This window comes from Panulirus ornatus, chromosome 7 (genome assembly GCF_036320965.1).
Source record: "Panulirus ornatus isolate Po-2019 chromosome 7, ASM3632096v1, whole genome shotgun sequence".
Classification (NCBI taxonomy): domain Eukaryota; kingdom Metazoa; phylum Arthropoda; class Malacostraca; order Decapoda; family Palinuridae; genus Panulirus; species Panulirus ornatus.
Window position 1 is genome coordinate 43,897,957 of NC_092230.1, and position 7,648 is coordinate 43,905,604.

A 7,648-nucleotide genomic window follows, 5' to 3' on the forward strand; every position below is an offset into this window, starting at 1 on the left:
AAGAATTGTGTGTCAAGCAATGTTGAGGTGGAACTGTTTTGGAAAAATATTTTTGCTTCATTGTGCAGTAGGTACCGAATGTCTTGTTGTTGTTAATCAACTAGTTATTAAGTGCTCTGTGTTAGGTGGTTTTGGAGTTATGAAACTTTTACTTGTGAAAGGATTAGTGACCAGGCAGGTAAAGCATAGTGCAGGTTGATACGAATAAACTGTGTCGAAGATAATGAAGAACTCCTTTATCTTGTCTGAAGCTGGTACTGGTGAGGTCTTCCAAGGCAATTATGTTGTATGTTAATGCAGGTAATATGGGGAGCGAATCTCATGCTGGTATGTAGCACTTTGGCTAGAGTTTTGCTATGTAGGATTGGTTGACCACTCAGGGATATAGGAAAAAAAGTCCAGGTTGGATTCAAACCTGTCATACTTTAAGGGAGTCTATGTTGGATTACTTTGGGGAAGGACATTGCTGCATGATGCAGTACTCCAAGGGTGTTGGATGGCCCATCTGCACACAAGTGGACTTTCACCCTGTGATTTGTTCGTGTTTGTGTGGAGGTACAAAACTGAAGGGGACTAGGGGAAAGATTTGTCCCATGAAGGACTCCACAGCTATGAAGCTTTGACAGAAGTGTGGCTACCCCACCCACTTTTTGTCGTCCCCTAAGACATGTTGAGGATGGTGTTGCTTGCATTCATATGCACTTTATTGCATTCATATGCACTTTATTCGTATTCATATACCTCCGCGTTGTACAGTTAGGTTCGGTAAAATGCCATCTGCTGGCTATGTGCGCCTGTTAGGAAATAACCGGTGTAGACCCCGTTGCTCATCAACGTGAGACGAAGGGTATTCGAGTACGTAGTATTCGAATAGTTATTTCCTATTAGCCAAGGCCGTAGCCTAGCGGTTACATTCTCGCCTGTGGCACGGGGGTCCCGGGTTCGATCCTGGCTGTTGGAGGTTTGTATGTTCTATGAAGGAGGGCGTTTCTATGCACTTTATTCGTATATATATATATATATATATATATATATATAACAAAACTGATTTCTATGATGGAGTTCTGGTATTACCCAGGTGTTACATTTCTAAAGGCTGCGTTAGTTCCAGTAGCAGGTATATGTGGACTCCTTTGGACTGAAAGTCATTAATGGACGAGACCGCACTCCCAGTTTGATACAGCCTCGCAAAAATGTGACTTCACTTGCAGCGTAATGTCATGGAGGAGTCCGGTAACACAAAAACACACACATGGCGGTGTTGTGTAAGGCCTCTTTGTGCTTTGTTCATGGCGTAATACCCTCGTAGATTTCAAGATGGTGTCTTGTGTGATGAGAGCTGTTGTGTGTACTTCTCGGTGATGTGTAGTTTTAATGGGAGCTTTCCTGTGTAGGAGGTGTCGTCGAGGGGTGTGTTGTGGACTGTGTGGACACAGGTTGTGCTTCCCAATGGACGTAACTCATGTTAGTAAAGAGTTTCTTAACAGTCTCCTTGTAGACATTTTGAATGTATAAACTACACTGGATTCTTGTAATGTGTCATGGTGTATTTTTGGGGGGGTTGTGTGTTTCTATAGGAGCTGACTAGCTTGACTTTGTTGTGTTGTGAGGTGGTGTTTATGAATGTGATGTTCAGTACACTTTCATTTGTCTTGTACGCTTTTGACCATCTGGTTGTGGTTATAGATTTTGTTGCTTATAGTTTTCCGCCGTTGTGAGGCTTGTACGAAATCATTTTCTCTCTCAGTTCCAAGTCGAAGTCGGAGTTCAACGTAGACATTGTTGATTAAGGTATGTTTAACAACCTTGTGTGTGTTTCTTGATGGAAGATAATAGCCAGGTGTGGTGTACTCACGTATGACTTGGTTATAACAGGAACATAAACGACTCTTAAGTTCTATATAGGCGCTGAAGACATATACTCACTGCACATACACCTTGACCAAGGTCTGTTGGGTGTGTTGCCAATGGAGGTGAGTGAGTCTGATATCAATTTTATTATCATCATCATTCGCCATGATATCTAAGCCATGGTATCTAAGAAAAGATTATGATATTATCTTCTTGATGCCGCTCTGCTCATGAATATCCTGGTGGGAGTTCTAGATTAATTGCTGTTCTTGTCCCTCGCCCTGTGTGGCTGGTGGTCCATCATCATACTGTGTGGCGAGATAGATAGGCTCTCACAGAGATAGATAGGTTTACCCTAAGCATTAACGATAGCTTTAGTGACGTCCCACACACGTACATGACATCTGCGTGAACAACAACAATAAGGGATTACGATGATAATAATAATAATAATAATAATAATAATAATGATAATAATAATAATAATAGCAATAATAATAATAATAATAATAATAATAATAATAATAATAATGATAATAATAATGATATTAATGATAATAATAATGATAATAATAATAATAATAATAATAATAATAATAATAATAACATGTATATACATGTGTATGTGGGTGGGTTGGGCCATTCTTTCGTCTGTTTCCTTGCGCTACCTCGCTAACGCGGGAGACAGCGACGAAATATAATAAACACAATATAAAGAAATCAATACTAATAATGATAATGATAATAATGATTTTAGCAAGAGGGTAGAACACAGGAAAGTTTCCAATACTCGAGCCAGCTTACAGTAGAGGTAAATAGACATAATAAATACAATATGAATAGATTAATACTAATAATGATAATGATAATAATAATTTTAGCAAGAGGGAAGTTACCAATACTCGAGCCAAACTTACAGTAGAGGTAAATAGACATAATAAATACAATATAAATAGATTAATGCTAATAATGATAATGATAATAATAATTTTAGTAGGAGGGAAGTTACCAATACTCGAGCCAACTTACAGTAGAGGTAAATAGACATAATAAATACAGTATAAATAGATTAATGCTAATAATGATAATGATAATAATAATTTCAGTAGGAGGGAAGTTACCAATACTCGAGCCAACTTACAGTAGAGGTAAATAGATCCCCCCCCTTTGTACTTAACCTGTCAAGTTTTTGCTGTGGGTGAGCCTGATCACCAGGTATGTGTGTGTGGTCAGGAGGAAGACATGCAACCATCCACGCCCTTTGACCTCCTGACGGGTAGGAAGGCGCTGACCTGACACACACACACTGCAACACCCTCCCCCTTGCTGACCCTAGTGTGTGTGAAGATGGTTAGCTTCGAGGTCAGGTGTTGGTAACATGGCCAAACAAACTCTATTTGTGCTCTATCCAAACAAACTCTATTGTGCTCTATCCAAACAACTCTATTTGTGCTCTATCCAAACAAACTCTATTGTTCTCTATCCAAACAAACTCTATTGTGCTCTATCCAAACAAACTTTATTGTGCTCTATCCAAACAAACTCTATTGTGCTCTATCCAAACAAACTCTATTGTGCTCTATCCAAACAACTCTATTTGTGCTTTATCCAAACAAACTCTATTGTGCTCTATCCAAACAAACTCTATTGTGCTCTATCCAAACAAACTCTATTGTGCTCTATCCAAACAAACTCTATTGTGCTTTATCCAAACAAACTCTATTGTGCTCTATCCAAACAAACTTTATTGTGCTCTATCCAAACAAACTCTATTGTGCTCTATCCAAACAACTCTATTGTGCTCTATCCAAACAACTCTATTTGTGCTCTATCCAAACAAACTCTATTGTGCTCTATCCAAACAACTCTATTTGTGCTTTATCCAAACAAACTCTATTGTGCTCTATCCAAACAAACTCTATTTGTGCTCTATCCAAACAACTCTATTTGTGCTCTATCCAAACAACTCTATTTGTGCTTTATCCAAACAAACTCTATTGTGCTCTATCCAAACAAACTTTATTGTGCTCTATCCAAACTCTATTGTACTCTATCCAAACAACTCTATTGTGCTCTATCCAAACAAACTCTATTGTGCTCTATCCTATGGGTGTAGACTTGTCAGTTATTTTCCGTTCGTTCATTTATCTTTTGAGAATGGACGATGGAATATGGAACTCGGTGGTGGTGGTGTTGAACTGAAACTTTCAGGCATTTCCTGTGAACCTGTTTACACCTTCAGGCTGGGGGGGGGGGGGGGGGGGGGGGTTAACTGAAGCTGGGGCGTCCCCAGCCAGCCAAACACGTCGCTGGTCGCACTGACGTGTGAGTTGGTTACCAGGTCAAGTGCTCGGGGAGGCCGTTATGACCCGTGTGTTACGGTGGCCTGGGGGGGGGGGGGGCTGGTAACGTAACACTTAAGAGAGAGAGAGAGAGAGAGAGAGAGAGAGAGAGAGAGAGAGAGAGAGAGAGAGAGAGAGAGAGAGAGAGAGAGAGAAGCTGTGTGTAACCATTGGTTTTGTTCTCGAAGCAAGACCGATGGTAGAGGATTGTAAGAGGTGTATGGAAATGAGTTCGAGGTGTACCCTCACCAGTGGTGGCTGGTGACCAGTATACCCTCACCAGTGGTGGCTGGTGACCAGTATACCTTCACCAGTGGTGGCTGGAGACCAGTATACCTTCACCAGTGGTGGCTGGTGACCAGTATACCTTCACCAGTGGTGGCTGGTGACCAGTACCCCCTCTCCTGTGGTGGCTGGTGACCAGTACCCCCTCTCCAGTGGGGACTGGGGACCAGACCTGTTGGAAATAATCCCGTATATTCTTCATCAGTCAACGACCTAACCTAACCAAACGAGTTTTCCGGTCACAAGCAACACCTGTCTGTTCTCTCTGATCCATGGAGAACACCTGTCCAGAACACCTGTCTGTTTTTCCCTCTGATCCACGGAGAACACCTGTCAAGCAACACCTGTCTGTTCTCTCATCCACAGAGAACACCTGTCAAGCAACACCTGTCTGTTCTCTCATCCACGGAGAACACCCGTCAAGCAACACCTGTCTATTTCCCCATCTGATCCACAGAGAACACACCGTCCAGCAACACCTGTCTATTTTTCCCTCTAGTCCACGGAGAACACCCGTCCAACAACACCTGTCTATTTTCCCCTCCGATCCACGGAGAACACCTGTCAAGCAACACCTGTCTGTGTTCCCTCTGATCCACGGAGAACACCTGTCAAGCAACACCTGTCTATTTTCCCCTCTGATCCACGGAGAACACCTGTCAACCATTGCTGTGGTATGCGGAACATCTGCTGGGCTTTTGAGCTCCTGCTACATCCAGCAGCACCTGTGGAAGCTTACAGTGGTACGAAGCAACACCTGTGGTGCAAACAATACGCAGGGCTTCAGTGAGGTGCAAACAGTATGTGGGGGCTTCACAGTGGTGCAAACAATTCGCAGGGCTTCAGTGAGGTGCAAACAGTATGTGGGGGCTTCACAGTGGTACAAACAACAGTACCTGGGATGTAAATGTGGTACAAACAACAATATGTGGGGCTCCACTGTGGTACAAACAACAATATGTGGGGCTCCACTGTGGTACAAACAAAACAACAGTAACTGGGGCTCCACTGCGGTACAAACAACAGTAACTGGGGCTCCACTGTGGTACAAACAACAGTAACTGGGGCTCCACTGCGGTACAAACAAACAACAAACAGTAACTGGGGCTCCACTGCGGTACAAACAAACCACCAGTAACTGGGGCTCCACTGCGGTACAAACAAACAAACAGTAACTGGGGCACCACTGCGGTACAAACAACAGTAACTGGAGCTCCACTGTGGTACAAACAACAGTAACTGGGGCTCCACTGTGGTACAAACAAAACAACAGTAACTGGGGCTCCACTGTGGTACAAACAAAACAACAGTAACCGGGGCTCCACTGCGGTACAAACAACAGTAACTGGAGCTCCACTGTGGTACAAACAAAACAACAGTAACTGGGGCTCCACTGTGGTACAAACAAAACAACAGTAACCGGGGCTCCACTGCGGTACAAACAACAGTAACTGGGGCTCCACTGTGGTACAAACAAAACAACAGTAACTGGGGCACCACTGCGGTACAAACAACAGTAACTGGGGCTCCACTGTGGTACAAACAAAACAACAGTAACTGGGGCTCCACTGCGGTACAAACAACAGTAACTGGAGCTCCACTGCGGTACAAACAAACCACCAGTAACTGGGGCTCCACTGCGGTACAAACAAACAAACAGTAACTGGGGCACCACTGCGGTACAAACAACAGTAACTGGGGCTCCACTGCGGTACAAACAAACAAACAGTAACTGGGGCACCACTGCGGTACAAACAACAGTAACTGGGGCTCCACTGCGGTACAAACAAACAAACAGTAACTGGGGCACCACTGCGGTACAAACAACAGTAACTGGGGCACCACTGCGGTACAAACAAACAGTAACTGGGGCACCACTGCGGTACAAACAACAGTAACTGGGGCTCCACTACAGTACAAACAACAGTAACCGGGGCTCCACTGCAGTACAAACAACAGTAACTGGGGCTCCACTGCGGTACAAACAAAGAACAAACAGTAACTGGGGCTCCACTGTGGTACAAACAAAACAACAGTAACTGGGGCTCCACTGCGGTACAAACAAAGAACAAACAGTAACTGGGGCTCCACTGCGGTACAAACAAACAACAGTAACTGGGGCTCCACTGTGGTACAAACAAAACAACAGTAACTGGGGCTCCACTGCGGTACAAACAAAGAACAAACAGTAACTGGGGCACCACTGCGGTACAAACAACAGTAACTGGAGCTCCACTGCGGTACAAACAACAGTAACTGGAGCTCCACTGCGGTACAAACAAACAACAGTAACTGGGGCTCCACTGTGGTACAAACAAAACAACAGTAACTGGGGCTCCACTGCGGTACAAACAACAGTAACTGGAGCTCCACTGCGGTACAAACAAAAAAACAGTAACTGGGGCACCACTGCGGTACAAACAACAGTAACTGGGGCACCACTGCGGTACAAACAACAGTAACTGGGGCTCCACTGCGGTACAAACAAAGAACAAACAGTAACTAGGGCACCACTGCGGTACAAACAACAGTAACTGGGGCACCACTGCGGCACAAACAACAGTAACCGGGGCTCCACTGCGGTACAAACAAAGAACAAACAGTAACTAGGGCACCACTGCGGTACAAACCAAACAACGTCGCCTGTTGCCTGTGTTACCACACTCAGCCACCACCACCACCACTGGCAACACCCAGGAAATAATATTTAGATCACCCGTCGCAGTGGGCGGGGCAGTGGGACACCACTACGGAAAAAAAACAGCCATGACCCACCTAAAAAAAAAGGGGGTTGGCGCCAAAAAAGCATAACCCATCATCTCCAGCTTTCGCGGGCATAAAAAATTATAATAATAATATCACTAAACGCATAATATTCACTTCCGTATTTATACACCTTAAAACATCAGGTTATTCTTATTTAATTAAAGGGGATTTATTTTTATATTCGCCTCGGCTTATTTTTATTTAAATGAAAGGGAATTTATTTTTATTATTCGCCTTCAGGAGTTAATATGGAAGTGGGAACTGGACTGAGGTGATGGAGGTCTGGGCGAAACGAGTTGACGTCACTTGGAACGGGACCGACCGACCCAGGTGCGAGGGAGGGAGTGAGGGAGGGAAGGAGTGAGGGAGGGAGGAGAGGGAGGGAGGGAGGGAGGGAGTGTGTG